Source organism: Heterocephalus glaber, unplaced genomic scaffold (assembly GCF_053883595.1).
Source record: "Heterocephalus glaber isolate CG9 unplaced genomic scaffold, H.glaber_assembly_v1.0 deba00001673, whole genome shotgun sequence".
Lineage (NCBI taxonomy): Eukaryota > Metazoa > Chordata > Mammalia > Rodentia > Bathyergidae > Heterocephalus > Heterocephalus glaber.
In genome coordinates this window covers 22986014-23003940 of record NW_028258410.1, presented here as the reverse complement: position 1 = coordinate 23003940, position 17927 = coordinate 22986014, and the positions used below count along the sequence as shown (strand labels likewise).

At 51.4% G+C, this 17927-nt stretch overlaps 1 long non-coding RNA gene across 2 annotated transcripts; it reads right to left on the bottom strand.

Annotated features, from left to right (window-relative positions):
- Window positions 1–846: 846 nt before the first annotated feature.
- Window positions 847–14004, bottom strand: LOC147822211 (uncharacterized). 2 transcript variants are annotated; one of them, XR_015446099.1, is made up of 4 exons: window positions 13349–14004; window positions 12264–12332; window positions 9660–9754; window positions 847–6406 (listed from the first exon to the last, which is right to left on the bottom strand). It is a non-coding gene; the product is annotated as an uncharacterized LOC147822211 (long non-coding RNA). The 2 variants fall into 2 exon arrangements; XR_015446098.1 differs by having other exon boundaries at window positions 9660–12332.
- Between the last annotated feature and the right edge of the window lie 3923 nt (window positions 14005–17927).

Genomic DNA, 17927 nt, shown 5'->3' with positions numbered 1-17927 from the left:
CTGGCAAAGGAGCGGTCTGGGTCCGTCTCCTGTCTCCCCCCTCAGCTATGTGAGCGATCTGGGGTGGCCAGTGTAAGGGAGGCTTGCAGGAGGAGCAGGCTGAGCTGTGCACCTCCAGGTGTCCCGGGAGAGGGCCTGGGGGAGGGTGAGTTCCGATGGGGGCTGTGTGAGGAGCGAGGAGGGTGTGCCGAGGGAGCTCAGCCTGGATCCTGTCCCCTAGGGCCTGGGAGGGGGTGGTAGCAACAAGACGCTGGAGTTGGTATGGATTCCTAAGGGCTAAGGAAGGCGTTCCAAGGGACCTCAGAAGGAGAAACACACCCTCGAGGTCAAAGGCCCTGTGAGGATGGCCATCTCCAAGGTCCCAACACATAAAAGGGCGGCTTTAAATGTCTACTGGGTCCATAGACCTTGAAAGCAACCAGTATGGTGGCAGCACACGGGGGACCCTTGCTCTGCCCCCTCGTGGGCACCAGGACCCCAGGCCCATCAGTGAGGGAGGGAGGAGCCACCCTCATGAGGGTCAAACTCAGAGCAGATTGGGGGCTTTGATGAGCAGCTTGACTGGACACTAATTTCTAAATTGAGATTGTGTTTACGACCTAATGTGACCATAGAACTGTCTGTTATCTAAGTTTGCTTGGACAATGTGAACCTGTCGCCGGGAAATCTGGTCCTGATGCATTGAGAAGCCTGCCTCTCATTTTCTTGGTCCTTGGTGTCCTTGATGAAAGAATTCACCCAAGACACACAGGCGTCCATGCAGAAGCACAGAGTTTATTGTAAAGCAGATACAGAGTTACACCTTCAACCCAGAACTCCCGCAGTGCCAGGAAGGTGTCTGCCTTAAGTGTGAGTTTGGATACTTTTTTTATTTTTTAGATAGGATCTTGCTATGTAGTTCAGGCTGGGCTTGAAGTCACTATGCAGCCCAGGCTGGCCTTGAACTTGCAGCAATCCTCCTGCCTCAGCCTCCAGAGTGCTGGGATTACAGGCTTGTGCCACCACACCAGGCGAGTTTGGATAGGTTTTAAGGAACATAAGTTACTCCTGGGGTTCAGGGAACTAGGGTAATTGTAATGCTTGTCAACATTTTACTTCAAAGTTACTTTGGAATTGCAAAACGTCTCCTTGTCCTCTTTGGGTGGTCTGTGTTTTGTCAGTGCCTTTAATCATGTAAGAAACGTATGGAAGAAATTTATGAAAGGTAAATTCTTAGTTTCAATCAGGTACCAGCCCAAGGCAGGAGGGTCTTTAAAAAGGGTTTCCTCTCCTGGTACCAATGGGCATGGGCTACAGTAGCCAAGAATGCTGTGTGCCCTGTTCTGAAGTTGGACGGCCAGGTGGCCAGGCATCAGAAGGACTGAGCACTGTGTCACCTTAGGTCACTGTGCTCTGGTCTGAGACCTAACAAGTGATTCCAAATGCATTATACGTTGAAGTCTTTGTTTCTTTACTTAACTGGCAAAGGCTGTTATTTTGGGGTACCCTCCCTTTTGTCCCTTAGGCTCACCAGTGTCTAACTACCTCTCTGGCAGTTCCACTCTACATGTTCTCCCATTCTTCAGTGAGTCACAAGGGAGGGAGGGAGGGAGAGAGAGAGAGAGAGAGGGAGACCTGGGCTCAGAACTAATACAAGGTTGCTTCAGCCACATTCTATTGACCAAAGAGAGTGCCAAGGGCACCCCTATCTGGGGAAGGAGCTAGAGCAAAGTCTCATTGTAAAGGGGCTGCAGCAGGAAGGGGTAGAGAACTGGGCCCACTTTGATGCTCTGTCTCCCAAGAAGGCCTTGCTTGGCCAGCAGAGGAGGCTGGAAGTGTAGAACCATTTTGTGTCCAGCGGGAGAGGAAATGGGTGCAGAGAGCTTACCCAGGAGAAATGTCTCGGTTCCTCCCCTGTTTACTCATCTGTAAAATGGGGAAAATGATGATGGTGATGATGATAATGAAATCTCTCCATTGATATGGTGATGATGAAAACACGGTGTCAATTTATGAATGTCTCAGACTTTGCAAAGAAGTGGCAGCTGTTGCTCCTGCCTTCAAAGTTAGATAGCTGGAAGAGGTGGGAATTCCAGATACGTCCCACACCAAGCGAGATTGTAGGCTTGTGTTGGAGGAGGGAGGAGGGCGAGGGTCAGAGGGGCTGCAGGCCAGAGGCCCCCAAGGCCAAGGCTTGGCAGAGGATGGACAGAATTGGGCTGGATGGAGAGAGACCCTGGCATAGTAGGGAGAGGATGTGGTGCGTGCAAAGCTGCAGGGCTGGCACAGTCTCGGTGGGTGGCAGGGACCCACAGTGCAGAACAGACACTCCCAAGGGCGCAGTGTCGGCCACGCCCACTTGCATGCTTGTGCCTTGGCAGGATGGATTTGATTGAGGGAAAAAGAAAAGAATGAGCGATTGAAAGCAGATTACCAGGCTGACTGTCTCCACAGCTCCTGGCTCCCCTCCCATCCATTCCCCAGCCCTGACGCAAGGCCCTCGGGAGGAAGGTGCCCCTCCCAGAGTTGTTCAAGCTCCCTGCCTGCCTGGTGCCTGGCTCTGCTGGGATTTAAATACCCTCGGAGCCTGACCACACACTCCAGACCATGCTAATGGCGTCTCATGCTCCTGGGCCTGTTCCTCAAGCTCCATAAACTGGGGGTCAAAGAGTTCAGCGCCTGGCCTATGCCAGCCAAGCTTGAGTAGGTCAGATTCTGTTGCCTTGTCCTTTTAAAGTAGAGGGCTGGAAATGTAATTCAGTGTGAAGGACCTGGATTCAATCCCTAGCATTGCAAAAAACAAAAATAAAAACAAAAACAAAATTCCCTCTTAGGAGCAGCATTTTTTAAAAATTAAATTTTGGCAAAATAAATGTCAGGGATTTAGCTCAGTGGTTTCACCACCTGCTGTGCAAGCTCAAGGATCTGAGTTTGATCCCCAGTACCAAAAAAAAAATTTTTTTTTGACGAAATACAAATGACATAAAACTTACCTTCTTAACTTTGTTTTGCAGTGCTGAGGCTCAAACCCAGGGCTTCCGGCGTGATAGACTGGCTCTCTACCTCTGAACTTCCTCCCCAGCCCTGTCTTAGCACTGCTTTAAGTGAATAGTTTAGTGACAGGGAGGCACATTCCCATTCTGTGCTCCTCTCACCAGCATCCAGTCACAGAACTCTCTTCAGGTTCCCACAGGGAGACTGAGTGCCCATTAAACACTCTCTGCCCACGGCCCCGCCATGGTCCCTGCTGATTCCACTCCCCTCTCTGAATTGGGCTACAGTAGATGGAGACCTCATATGAGTGCAGTCACTCAGCATTGGTCTTTTTCTAATTGATTTCACTTACATAATGTCCTCAAGGTTTGTCTCTGTTGGGGTGTGAGTCAGAAATTTCTCTCCTTGTCAGGTGGAATAATCCTCCCTCATATGTCTCTGCCACAGTCGGCTTATCCCTTGGCCAGTCAAAGGGCCCCTGGTGCTGACACCTTGAGTGTTGAGAATAGTGCTGTTGGGAACCTGAGTATACAAATCTAAGGGCTGCCTTTTTTTTGTTGGGTACTGGGGATCGAACTCAGGTCCTTTTGCTTGCCGGGCAGGTAGCAGAACCACTGAGCTAAATCCTCACCCCAGGGGGCAGCATTTTAAGCAACGGGTTTTTTGGGAAGTGAGGAAGGAACTGGTCAGGAAGTCAGAGGTTAGGCCTCTAAGCTTGGCCACTAGCTCACTGTGTGGCTCTGGGCAGGTTGCTTCCTGATCTGATCCCAGCCTTCCTCTCCTGCCCACCTGCCAGAAGAAACAGTGAAGCGAGAATGCTCTGCTTGGAGCACAGGGAAGCTGTGAGGGACTGTTATTGTTGTTACTCAGTGGGGAGAGGGCAGCCGTTTCCCAAAGGTGTGAGTCACTCATGGTGCAATTCCAGGCATCAGGAGGAGCTGTTCTGGGCAACAGAGCCCAGATTCCACACAGAGCAGTGACCCTTGGGGGAGTCACACCCTCTGCAGACCCTGGGCCACTGGCTGATGTGAGGAAAGAGTCAGCCAATGTCAGGGTCCTTTGGGTCCCACTGACTCACAGGACCATTAAGGAGGCTCAGAGAGGGTGAGGACTTTGATCAGAGTCACACAGCAGAGGGACCGGACTGGAACTGAAAACCTCAGACTCCCAGCCCTGTGGGTCCCTGCTTCCCATGTGGTCCCGATGCTCAGGAAGAGGGGATCAGAAGTGAGCTCTGGAGTAGTAGTTCTGGGCAGGGAGGACTGGGGACCCTACTGGCCCAGGAGAGGGTGGACCTTCCTTTCTGTGTCTCTAGGAGACTGGCCTAAGGACCAAAGGGTTAGTACACTTTCCAAGGCCTTTGTTAATACGGAGTCTACTGGGAACAGTGGTCAGTCAGCTGAGCTGGGACCCACCACGCCAGGGCAGGCTCTGTGGAGCATGTACCATCCAGGGAAGGGAAAGGTCTGCCCAGGAGCATGCTGGGAGGCACAGGCTGGAAGGCGGTTGATGGATGTGAGTGTGGCCCCCTCCCCTTGGTGACCATCACAGCAGCGAGCACTTACAAAGCATTCCCCAGGCACGAGGTCTTTGGCTTCATGGTTATCTTCACTTCGTTTCTCCATTGCCAGCATCAGGGTGATTTAAATGTTCTACCTAGCTGGGTATGGTGACACAGCCTGTAATCCCAGCACTCTGAGCCGATGAAGCAGGAGGACTACGAGTTCCAGCAATTTGGCAAGACCCTGTCTCAAAAAAACCCCCAAACCACAAAGAACTAGGGATGGAGCCAGTGTGAAGGTCCTGGGCTCAATCCTCAGCACCATAAAAACAAACAAACATTGTATCTAATGGTAGATGATTAAGTGTCCAATTAGGTAAATAGCTTAGTACATTATCAGTAAACATAAACCTAAGAACTCCTGACCAGAACCCTGTGGGATGTGAGCAACATTAACTCTAGTTAGAGGGGCTGGGGATTTAGCTCAGTGGTTCTGCCTCCTGCCTCAAAAACACAAGGTCCAGAGTTGGATCCCCCGTACCAAAAGAAAAAAAAAAAAGTATGAACCATTAACCCTAGTTAGAGATGGGAAGTCTGAGGTTTATACAGGGGTACAAAAATGTAAGAGTCTGGATTTAAGTGCTGCTCTAATTGATCACCTACTGTGTGCCGGGCACTGTGTCCTGTGTTTAGATACATTTTCCCACAGGGAGGTGTTGTTGTTATTGTCATTGTTGTTGTCATTATTCCTATTGGACAAAGAGGAAAACCAATGCTCAGAAAGGTGGTGAGACTTGCAGACAGGACTCAATGAAGCTACAAGTGAGCATATTTTGGATTTTGTGGAAAAAAGGACCCCAGAGAGTGCTGGGATTCCAAAATAGAGTGAGGAAGGAGTGAAGATAAGAAATGGCCGAGAAGGCCTGAGACAACTTCACACGTAGACAGAACCCCAGAACAATGGAAGGGTGGTGGAGAGTGGAGGCGGGAGGTGATGGGGTCAGGGGAAAAACCCAAGGCGACCAAATGAACTTTCTGGGCCGGGGATTTAGCTCAGTGGTTCCACTGCCTGCCTCGAAAGTGCAAGGACCCGAGTTCGATCCCCGGTACCAAAAGAAAAATTTTCTGCCCACATGTGGATTTGGGCATGGAAATAAATGCCAACTCAAAACAGATCACATTTCCTCCCCATCTGCACTGCACACTGGCATTTGTTCCTGTTTCGTGGAACCTAAGATTCCACCATCCTGCGAGTCGTAAGAACCCTCACCGCGTGGCAGGTCGTGTACAGACTTGGGAGGACCCAGGCCCGGGATTCTATCCCTAAGTCCACCTCCCCTGTCCATCTGATGGGCAGTGGAACTCTCCCACCTCCCTGGACGTTTCTTCCCCTGAAACACTAACCATCAAGTGATCTCCCCACATCTCATTTATTTACCCGCTCTTCCCCCAGTTGAGTACAAGTTTCAAAAAGACAGAAATTTCTTCCCTTCCAACTTCTCTCCCTCTTTCTCTCTTTCTCTTTTTCTTCTCTATTTTCCCCCTCTCTCCTCTTGCCTTTTCTTTTATTTATAAAAAAATTTCAAACATACAGGAAAGCACAGAAAATATACAATAACACCGTTTGCCATTTATCCATAACCTAAATTTAACAACTGTTAACATTTTACCATATTTGCTCTATTTGTTCCCAGTGCCAGCATTTTCTAAAGTAAATCACATTCATCACAATATTTTCTTATTTAAAAACCTCAAGGTAGGGAGTCTAATCTTTTACTCACTGCTGTATTACTCACTGTTTGGAAGTTGGTAAGCCTTCAATAAATAGCTGTTGAATGAATAGATCTCACGGAATCTCCATGGCAACTGTTTGTAGCAGGTGTTATTAGTATCTGAACTTTACAGAAGAGGAAACTGAGGCACTGCAGGATCCTAGTAGGAGGTAGAAGAGGGGGACTTGAGCTCCAGCGGGCAGAGTGCAGGCCCCGGCCCCTGCTGCACGGTACCCTCTCAGGGTGCACCTGTGTCCTCTCTGTCCACCTGTCCTGTCCAGACACTCCCCACAGAGGTGACATGAAACGGGGGGCTGGGAGCTGGCAGGAGCGGCTCGGCGCACTGGGGATCCGGGTGTTTCCAGAGAGCCTGGGTCCTTCTGTCCTGCCCCTGGCGGAGACAGAGGGCTCCTTCCCAGACGAGTGACCTTGGGGTTTGTTAGGAATAGAGATCCCTTCTGGGCAGTGTGACAGCTGTGCAAGCCTGGGTCCCCAGACTTAACCCCTCAGAACGTGGAGAGGAATCTCCAGCCTCCTCCCTGGAGCAGCTCTCCCGGGCCACTGGGGAGGTGACCTGAGGCCTTCCATCCCCAGGCTGTGGGACAGCTCCTCAGGGAGAAAAAACTGCAGGCTGCAAAGCCAAGGAAATCCAGAGTCTGCCTCTTCCTCCCTGGCTGAGATGTTGGACAGACACCCAAGCTGAGGAAGCCTCAGTCTTCACATCTTTTAAATGGAGATGAAACAAAGCAACTTTGTAGTAGGGATGGAACTAGGCAAGGCTAGCCAGGTGCCCAGGACACGGTTTTTTGTGTGTGCTGGGGTTTACCACTGAGCCACACCCCTAGCCCCAGACTCACACTAAGGAGGCACACTGTCTGTCAAGGGTACTGGCCCTGCACTTGCGTGGGTCTGAGAGTGAGTGCCTCTTACCTTTGCACCCTGGGCACCTTGCTGTCCTACCCTCATCCAGGCCCTGCCTCCCAGCGTTATTATGGAAATGCCATGGGATAGTTGTGTAACGCACGTTAGTATGGCGCCTCGCACACACTTACATGCTCAACTCATTGGGAAATGCTGTTATTGCTACTGTATTTATTTACCTATGTATTTCCATGCTGGGGATCAAACTGAGGGCTTCTCACCTGCTGGGTGAGTGCTGGGCCGCCGAGCCACGCCCCTGCCACAACCCACACCCTCAGTGCCTGTTGCCCCTTTGCAGCTTTTCGGCAGTAGGAGGGGCCCATTCCCAGCCACAGTTCTACTTGGATCTCCCTGAGTGTGGACACCTCCCTCTCTTCCTCCGCTTCTGCATGTGGCATTGCTTTTGTTATGTGGCCCCCTTTCATATTATGGAATTACTATTCTTTACCACTACCTTCTGGACTCTGCAGCTCCTGTCTAGGCTGATGGCTGAGGACCATGGCTGCCCATGTTTATCGAGTGCCAGGCCTGTGCTAGGCACTGACACGCCATCACTCATCTAATCCTTACAGTGACCTGTGAAATAGTAGCTACAGTTATATCCATTTTGCAAATGAGGAGACTGAGGCACTGAGCAACTAACCAGCTTGCCCAAGGATGCACTATAAGAAATGGTTGGATGGGCCAGGGATTTAGCTCAGTGGCACTGTGCCTGCCTCATAAGCACAAGGTCCTGAGTTCGATCTCCGATACTGAAAAAAAAAAAAAAAAGGAAGGGCTGGAGAAGCTGAGGCAGGAGGATTGCAAGTTTAAGCCCATCCAGGGCAACTTAGTGACTTAGTAAGACCCTGTCTCAGAATAAAAAATGGGCTGGGGATATTGTTCAGTGTGGAAGCCCTGGGTTCATTCTCCAGTATATATATATATATGTGAAAGAAAGAGCCAGCGCTGGCAGTAGAACCAAGTCATCTAACCCTGAAACCTGAGAGATGGGACCCAGAACATAGGTCCTGCCACCTGTCACCAGCCTCTGCCCTCTGGGTGCAGACAAATGGCTCTAGATGCAGGCCCCAAGGCCCATGAGGGAAGACTGACCTCCCCGAGCTCAGTCAGGCCCCAGGCACCCAAGGACGAGAAGAGAGACCAGATGCTTTCTGAACATCCGTAGGCCACAGCACACCATTTCCAAGTCCTCCCCAGGCTGGAAGGCCCTACAATAACAACAGCAGCAGTGAGCTCCTACTTTGCTGTGTCCTGGGGCACAAAGAGCCTCGTGCTACAAGCCTGCTGCTCTGGAACCAATCAGGCCTCACAGGGCCCCTCCCTCACTATCACCTTTGCGTGATGAATGCAGACCACAGGTGCCAAGACTCCCAGGTGCCTGGCCAGAGTCTCAGCCCTGGATGAGGCAGATCCAAGACCTGAACTCTGACTTATCTGCACCCCAAAGGCTGGGACGAAGACCTGGATGCTGAGGGCCTTGTGGCACACAGCCCAGTTGCTGCCACCTTCTGTGCCTCTTCCCTGATGGCAGCCACTGTGGCCAAATTGAGATCAACCCAGAAGGAGGTCATTGTAGGAGCAAGGGATGGGGGGTGGGCAGCAAAGCTCTCATCTGAGCCCCTGGGTGGCCCTCAGGCATTGCTTCGGATGACACCAGTAAGTTTTGGTCTGTGAGGAGACAGTTCATCATCAGTAGCTATCCATCGGTCCCTAGGGGGTCTTGTTATTTGTACAAATTAAGTTTTCCCTGCCTCCCATCTTCTTTCTTTGTAATTCGTCTTCCTTCCTGGCCACCCGACTGGCCACATTCGGGCCCTGTTGGGGACTTTCTGCAGGCTCCCACACCACAGTAGAGTTTAAAAGCCTTTTCCTGGCATTCAAGTTGACATTTGCTGAGCTTGCTTCATGTTGCTCCCATCATTCACACATCTCAGTCCGGCACACCAGTGTTTGCTGCTCTACAGATGGCCACGGTGCTGGGCGGGAGCAGGGGGCTGGCCCTGCCTCTTTGATGTCCTCAAGCAGGTCCCCTCACCTGGAGTGTCTTGCCTCCCCTGAGATCCTTCTGGGTCTTTCCAGATGGGGCTGGAAGCTCCTGGGATCTGCCAGGCCTGAGGGTGGCTGTGCCCTGTGATGCTACAGGAACACTTTGGGAGAGGGAGGCTTTGAACTTAGTTGTGGATTCTGTATCCACTGTGTCACTTGCCAGTTTGAGGCTCTCAGCCTCATTCGCTTCTCCCAGCACAGTGCTACAGGACCCTCTGCTGAGGGTGGGGAAAGCCCTGGGCTCCAGGCTGCAGCACGGTCAAAGGCACCAGGTACACCGTGCTGACAGGTGGCCAGGGACACACTGGGCATGGGACAGAGCAGGGAAAGGGCCCCTGTGGCCACTGTTCTCACACACAGACTCTGGAGAGGTCAGTGTTGCCTGCCAGCTCCCACTGGGAGTGGAATTAGGCACTGCGCCCCTGCCCTGTCCCTCCCCTTACCTGTGAAGCTCCCAGGGCAGGATCCAGGTGAGCTTTTCATCCGCGCTCCAGATGCTCAGCAAGTGTTTGAGTTGAAGTGATGTCTATGACTGAGGCTTAGGGTGTGCAGAGAGGTAGGATAGAAGAAATAAAAACAGGTAGAGAGCAGACAGGGAAATCCTAACTTTAAAAATTGGATTTCTAAGAAGACTACAGCTTCTGCAACCCCAAGTCACTCAAAGTGATTCTTATCAGCATTTCCTAGGTTAAATTTAGGCTCCTTTCCTTCCAGACCCATCGCACAATTCCACAGGAACACTGAAGGTCCTTAAATTGGCTTAATTGAGAAAGTAAAGAGCAGGAGATGGATCCTAAGATAAAGGAACAGGTGGAGAGGGTTAAAACAACGCTTATCCTTTTCAGAAAAACAAAACTGGGCTCATACCTGTAATGTTGGCCAGTACCCTTCTGGGGGTGGCCACCTTTTCCTGGGGTTTTCACCCCTTAAGGAGAAGCATAAATGTGCCCCACTCCAGGAAATAAGGTGCTTCTCTCTGGAGGGCCTACCCTCTATTTTTTTGAGTCCATACTTCTTTTTTTTTTTGGTACTGGGATCGAACTTGGGACCTTGCACTTGTGAGGCAGGTGGTGGAACCACTGAGCTAAATCCCCAGCCCAAGTCCATACTTCTTAAATCCCTGCCAATAAACCCTTCCCATGCCTCTTACTGATGTGTCCCCAAAATTCTTTCTCCATAAGGTGAGTCAGTGAACTTGAGAACATATTCTATGGGTAGGGTGGGTTAGGTTCCTTATTCCAGCTTCAGGAACTTTCCCGGGCATTGTCCAGAGACTCTTAGTATGTCACAAGAACTTTAAATATTAAATTGTTTAATTACGTCAACATCCCCATGAGATATGCACTATTATCATTGTCCCCACTTCACAGATGGAAAAACTGAGGTCCAGAAAAATTAAGTAAACTGCCCAGGGCTCAGAGTCAGCAAGGGGCACAGCCAGAATTGGAACCCAGGCCACCTGCCTTTAGAGGTCCCTGGCTGCATGCCTTTCCGAGGTGAGGCTACTTTCCCAGGAGAGTCCAGAAAAGGCCTGTTTCCAGCTCTGGCAGCTGCACTGCAGGCCCGGGGCTGGCCTGAAAGCCTGGCTGACTTTTTGCCCATGGGCTGCTCCCATCTCTCCATTTCCCAGGTGAACCGTGGAAGTAAACGGTACAGCAGCAGCCTGTGATGGCTCCTGCCAAGCTGGCACTTGGAGGCCTGGGGTGCCCCGGGGATCCCAGCCCAGCAGCTGGGCCGACCTCAGGACCAGCGTTTCCGTAAACACCCCAGTGAGCCAGCCCCGCGTGGTCGTCTGTGGGCCACTGGCCAAGAGGCCGAGGTTTGGCTGGTCTTGTGTGGCTTCCTCTAACACAGCCACTTCCGCCCCTCTGCCTGGCTGGGCTTCCAGTAATGAAGTGTTTTCTCTGGGACTGGGGGGCTGGGCGCTGGACACTTCCTGTCCACTCCCTTCCCGTGGCAGGGGTTTTCTTCCCCTCAGGGGGCTGTGTACCCAGTTCCAAGTGTCTCCCCTCGGCCCAGTCCCACAGCGGCTTCCTGGGGGACTCCAGGGATGTGGGCTAAAACTGAGCACCGCCCAGGCACGGCCAGTCACTGCAGTGACTGGGTCTCCATCTCTACAGCAAGAAGGGAGTCCAAGGGCCTAGCAAGGATCACCTTTTTGGAGGGCTTACTGTGTGCCCTGTCATCCTCCCACCATCCTGCTGAGGCGTGTGTCATTTTCTGGAAGGGGTTGGGGGAGACAGCTTGAAAGAACCTTCCAGTTCTTCCAGAATGCTCTGGCTGAGGGCCCCCCACCCCTGCTTCCTCTACACCACTGTTCTTGGGTTGTCTCAGATATGAGAGTTTGATATGAGCCTTTGCTCTGAAGAAAGGGTCTCCTCGCTGAGAGTGGCTCTATGTCAGTGATGAGCAGGGATGGGACTCCCTAACTCTTCTGGGGCCTCGGCACCAAGCCCCTGGCCAGTCAGTGACTTGGCCCCTTCTCCTCACATTCTGTGGTCCCATGACTCGGGGCCCCGGGGATGGCTCCTAGCCAAGCTCCCCCTGACCAGTGCCCCCCTGCAATGCTCACAGGGACTGGGAACAATTAACTCCCTCCTCAGGCCTGGCCAGATGTCCATGCAGGCCTCGGTTTTGCTGACCACAGGTGACTCAAGACTAGAAGAGCCCCAAGAGGCCGGAAGGGCGGCTTGTGACGTCACAGCTGGAGATGGGGCCTGAGAGGTGAGGAGAGGTGCCTGAGGCTCTGGGGAGTGGCAGGGGACCTGAGATTCAGACACCGGGGCCAGGACTTTCGGACCCCTGCAGATGGTCTCAGGATCTACCCAAGGCCTTGGTCCCTGTTCTCACCCCCGTGGCACTGTGCTCCCTGACCAGCACAGGGCCTGCCGGCTTCATCACACCCCAGTCCCCCTGCCTCACACTGCACCCAGACTTAGCCATGCACAGCTACCGAGACAGAGCCTGCCCTCCTGCTCTGCGGGGCCTCTGCTCTCTCCCTCCCCACAAAGTCACCTGGATGCACTTGCTCTTGCTTCAAGACTCACCTCCTCAAGGGCCGGGGATTTAGCTTGGTGGCTCTGTGCCTGGCAAGCGCAAGGTCCTGAGTTCAATTCCTGGTATCAGGAAAAAAAAAAGACTCATCTCCTCCATCTCCTGAGGTGGACTAGATCCTTCCTCTCTTCCCCCTCAGAAGCTACTTCCTGCTTCCTGTTGCCTCTGTCTTGCCCTCTGCTCTGTGAGCTTGTTGTGAACAGAGCCCTTTCATTTTTTCCTTAAATAGCAGGGAATGGCCCACTACACTCGGTGTTTGTCGAATGAATGCATGGACGGGTGGATGTACAGATGGATGGATGGATTGATGAGTAGATGAGTGGACAAATAGATGGGCAGATGGATCAGTAGATGATGGACAAATGATGGATGAATGGATGGATGGATGGGCGGATGGATGGATGGATGGATGGATAGATGGGTGGATGGATTGATAGACAGATGGACAGATGTATCAGATGGACAGGGCACCTATAGGGACTCAGCCAGGAGGGATAAGTCCTTGGAGCCTGGGCTTCCTGAGTGAAGGAGAGACTGTCGAGTGAGGAGGAAATAACCTAGGCTGTAATCCACCTCCTCTGAGGAACATCTAGCCAAGAGTAAAGCCACCCTGCCCTGGTGCCTGGGCTCTCCTGGCTAGAAGGTTCCAGTTCAGTGGGGTCTCCTGAACCCTGGTAACCAGTCAGACATCAGAGTCTACAGGGGCTGCTCTGGCCTCTGACATCATCCTGGGACTCTTTGGCTCCCCTCCATGCCTCCCTCCAAGTCAGACTGCTGCCCCTAACTCTTACAGGCATAGAAACAGAGACCCCTGGAGCCCCTCTCCCATTTACAGATGAAGAAACTGAGGCCAAGCAAGGCTAAAGAATTTGCCCAAGGGTACATAGCAGTAGAGCTAGAATCAGACCCTGGATCTCCCAATTCATTTATTTATTCGTGAAACCAATATGAATCTAGTACCTAAGGTGCCAGGCTCAGCCTTTTCCCTGGCATGCTAGGCCTGTAAATAAGCCCTCATGCCAGTGTTTGAAGCCATTTCCCCATTCTGTCATGGCCTCCAGCTCCCTGGCAGGCCTACCTGTGTCTCACCAACTGCATGTTGGCACCGGCCCCATGCCCGCTCCCTTGCCTGCAAATGAGGACCACTTCATTTTCTGGATCCCGCGGCTCATTCCGGTCCATGCAGCCTTCGCAGAGACGGTCACGTGCACGTGTTGTGAGCTCCACATTCCATCTGCTCTTGGCAGGGACCGTTTGTGTCCCTGCATAGTCAACCTCGCCAGCTCAGACTGAAGCCAAGTGTTAAACTGTCTAAGCCCACAGCTGTCCCAGGGGGAGCTGTCACGTGGCACCTGGGATCCCACAGCCCGGAGCAGCAGTCTGAATTCCTGCCCAAACTGGGGAATGTGTGGCAAAGAGAGGCCATCGTGGGGCACCTGGGGTGGGATATTTTCAGTCAGCTGAGCAAGCAGTGACCTCCCCCCACCCTTGTCATGGCAGAGGCGGGACTTTGGGGAGGTGCCAGTCTTGGAGAGATGGACCCTCTACTTTGGGAGCAGGAGCCCAGACCTGGGCAGGTCCTGGGCATGAGCTGCCCCTTCTGTGAGTCTTCCACTGTGGATGTGACCTTGCTGAAGACATGGAACAAGTCTGTCCTGTAAGGTCCCAGTTCAAGTTGAGCTGCGGGCAATAGAAAAGTTCCTGGAAGCCAGATGGAGTGGCCCGCACCTGTGATCCCAGCACTCTGGGAGGCCAAGGCAAGAGGATGGCAAGTTTGAACACAGCACAGGCAACTTAATAACCTAGTGAGATCTTCTCTCAAAATAAAAAAGGCTAAGATGTAGCTTAATACAAAGAACCTGGGTTCAGTTCCCAGTATTCACCCCTCAAAGCTTTTGGAAACAAATTGGTGAGTTAGAACAAAAAAAAAACCTAATAGAACAAAAAGCCATTTCTAGGACAAATTTAATATGAGAGATAGACCCCAAATAAGATTTTTGCAAAAGGGATAAAATACAAAGAAGTAAAATAAAATACAAAGAGAAAAGAGGGGGAACAACCTCGACATAGACTTTAAAAATACTTAGAAAGCTATTGTGAACCATGCTTGTAAGTTTGAAAACTGGGGGAAAATGGGTAAGTTCATAGAAAGGCATAAAAATGCTAAGAGATTGGCCCAAGAACAAATGGAGAATTCAAGTTGGTCAATCATATTACTGAAACAGAAATAGCAAAGCTTCCCCAGACCCCAAAACATCAGACCCAAATAAACTGACAGGATATTAAAACAAATGAGAGTTCAGCAATGTTTCCAGATATACAGTCAACAACAAAAGTCACAATTTTACACCAGCAGTAACTGACCAGAAAAACACAAACTAATGTAGCCTTAAGTGGGAGAGAATATATATATATTACATGAATATAAAAATAGTATACACATATACACACATGTTTTTAATCATGGGAGTGAAATCTGCAGGAAGAGTCCAGGCCCCATGTGACATCTCCAGGTGTCATGAAGGATCTGGCCTCCTTTAATTCTCCTTTACCCTCCTCTGCACATGAAGTCTGTCTTCAAGGTACCTTCATGGTCCAAAATGGCTGCGCAACTCCACCATCACATCTGCATTACTGACTAGCACCAGAAGAAGCAAAAAGTGGTAATGGTGGGCCAAAAGGGAAGCTGTTCTTTGAAGAACCTTCCCAGAATCCACACACAACACTTTCACTTAATATCTCATGGCTGGAACCTGCTCACATGCCGTGCCAGCTGAGGGCTTCACTACCCCAAAGAAATCAGGGCTGGGTGACCATGGGAGGAGGTAAAGAGGGATAGTGGAATGAGCACTGATCAGTGCCACAGATACCCTCTCTACAAGAGGAAACTGAGGCCCAGAGAGGCAAGGGAATTTATACCCAGCCACAGAGCAGTAGCAGCAGGTTGGGATTTTCATCTGCCTGCCGGTCACCTTCCCTACAGTACCCTGTCCTCTCTCACTGTGGAAGGTCAGCTCCCGAGTCCTGCTCCTCCTTGCTCCCACCCCTGCCTGGGCTGGGGCCTGTTTCTGGCTTCTCTATCCCCACTTGCCAGAGTAACTACTGAGTGCTACCCTTCCGCCTCCCTGGCTACCCTGGAGACTCACTGTGGCACAGAGGCCACCAATGTGGAGGAAGGGACACAGGCAGCGAGCTGAGGAACTGCAACTGGCCAGAGGCAGCCATGCTCTCCCAGCTGCAGGCATTCCTTCCCGGCTTCCCATGCAGGCTCCTGGCCTGGTGTGTTTCACAAGTCCTACACTCTCTACAGTGTCAGGCCTGGCACTGGAAGAGCACAGAGGCTGTCTTTTTTTCTTCTTTTATAGAGAAATTGAGGCCCAGAAAACAAAAGTACGTGTCCCAGATCCTAAGGTACCTTTAGCAAAGACTATCACATGTCCCTTACTCTGGGTCGCCTTCATGGACACACACACAGAAAGATGGCACTTCCCAGCATCCCTTGCAGTTGAACTGGAACCATGTGACTAGTTCTGGCCAATGAAATGTGAGTAAAAGTGATGATGTCACTGCTTTATACTTCTCTTTACCTTGAAGGTCACTGGCCTGGAACAGGGGCTCAGGTCTGCATTTCAAACCAGCAGGCAAGTGAGGCTGATGCTGTTGGTCCCAGACTGCAGGGAAGAGCCATAGGATGCTGCTCTGAGATGGAGAAGACCTGCTAACCTACACTACACTCTTCACGAGCAAGAAGTAAGCCTTCATTGGTTAAGCCACTGAGATTCAGGGGTTTATTTGTGACCTCAGCATAGCTTAACAATAGACAATCATCATTTAATCAGTTGACAAATATCAACTGAGTTCCTACCATGATGTAATTCAATACTCTGGGCACTTCACCTTTAAGGAGATGCCTACTTTTGAGGTCATCCACAGTAAGTGCACAGTAGGCTCTTGAAATTGACAGCCTCTTTAAAGTTTGTACTTTGGGCACCTTCTTGCCTCACTCTAGTCCCCAGGCCTATAAATCATGGGGGAATTAGCAGCTGAACCAAGGACCTTCTGACTCATGAGCCCGTTTCCTTTTGGTTAAACAAAGGGCAGCCATGTTCATTTGGGGACCTTATTTTCGCAGGGGAAAGGGTGGCTGTAACAGTCCAAGACTCATGGGTTCTTTGGACTTTCACATCCCTCTTGTGCCCATCTTGGCACCGTGGAGACCTGAGCCTTGCTAGCCAAGCAGCAGAGTGGCTTCCTGCCATGGCCTCCCCGCTCTATCTGTGCAAGGAAGGAAGACCATTGGCATTTTCATTGCCCTGGACGAGGCCTGCGTGTCCCTCCATCTGGCCAGGCCTCACACCCTCCACTGTCCACACCCTGCCCACATGCGTCCATCCTCAGCACTAGAGAGGAAAATGTCCAGGGGAAACTATGCTCTGACTCAGAGGATTGCAGGCGCAGGACATGGCTCACCTCTGGCTGCCTCCTACAGAGCCCAGAGCCCACCCCCCACCCCCCACCCCTGTCAGCCGAGGCCTCATTGCCCTGCTGCTGCAGTGGACCTGAGTGTCCTCCTCCCACCTCCTAGACGCTCCATGTCACCTCAGAGAAAGACACAGTCTAGTGCTGTGCCCCAGGGAAAATCGGCCAATGCAACAGAGCCCAGAGCAGTGGGTGCCTGGCGGGGGCAGAAGGTGTGGTTTTAGAAGGGACGTTTGGACCCTTCTGAAATGCAGCTTGCTCTGGGGGGCGATGATGTGGGCACACGCATGTCATCATGTCACACGTATGTGAAGAGCTGTGGAGGCATGCATGCAGCACCAGTGCACCGTAACACTGTTCTGCATGTGTTACCTCTCCAGGTAAAGATATATCATGGAGGGCTCTACAACAAGCAGCAAAAACAAGCTCAGGTTTGGCATCATATGGACCTGCGCTGAAAGCCTGGCTCTGTTTTCTAACGGTGCGACCTTAAACAAATTTCTTAACCTCTCTGAACTTCACTTTTTTCCTTTTTATTAAGGTATAGACTTTGAAGATTAGAAATGCCATTTTGTAGGGTTTTTTGTTGTTGTTATATTGGGGATGAAACCCAGAGGTGCTGTACCACTGAGCTACATCTTTATCCCTTTTTAATTTTCTATGTTGAGCCAGGGTCTCATTAAGTTCTTTCTCACCAACTGCCCTTCCATTCTAGAACCTCCTGTTGTCCAGCACTATCACTCTGAAGTTCGGGGCACTGTGGAGACATGGGGACCACAGGCTTCCCAGCCCCACCAGTTGACATCACCTTGATTATTGTCTCCGCCCATGTCTCCACATCCGGTCCCCAATGCTGGGATGGTGCAGATGTGGCCACAGCCTTGGAGGTGCCAATGCATGCTCCACGTGCACCCCCATTGCCCGGGAAGCTCCATTCCTAACAGGCGCCTTGACTCTCAGGTTATGTGAGGCTGTCATGCCGTGCCTGAGCATTTCCACATGCCATTCCCTCTGCCTGGAACCTTCCATGCTCCTTAGTCTGCTCTCTTGTTGGTTCTCTGAAATGGCACCTCCTTGAGAAAGCTGGCCCTCACTATTGGTCTGAACAAGGGACCCTCCTTGGCATTCCCAGGAATCCCTCCAGTTTTGCCACTAATGTCTCTTCCTCTTGGCTTTGT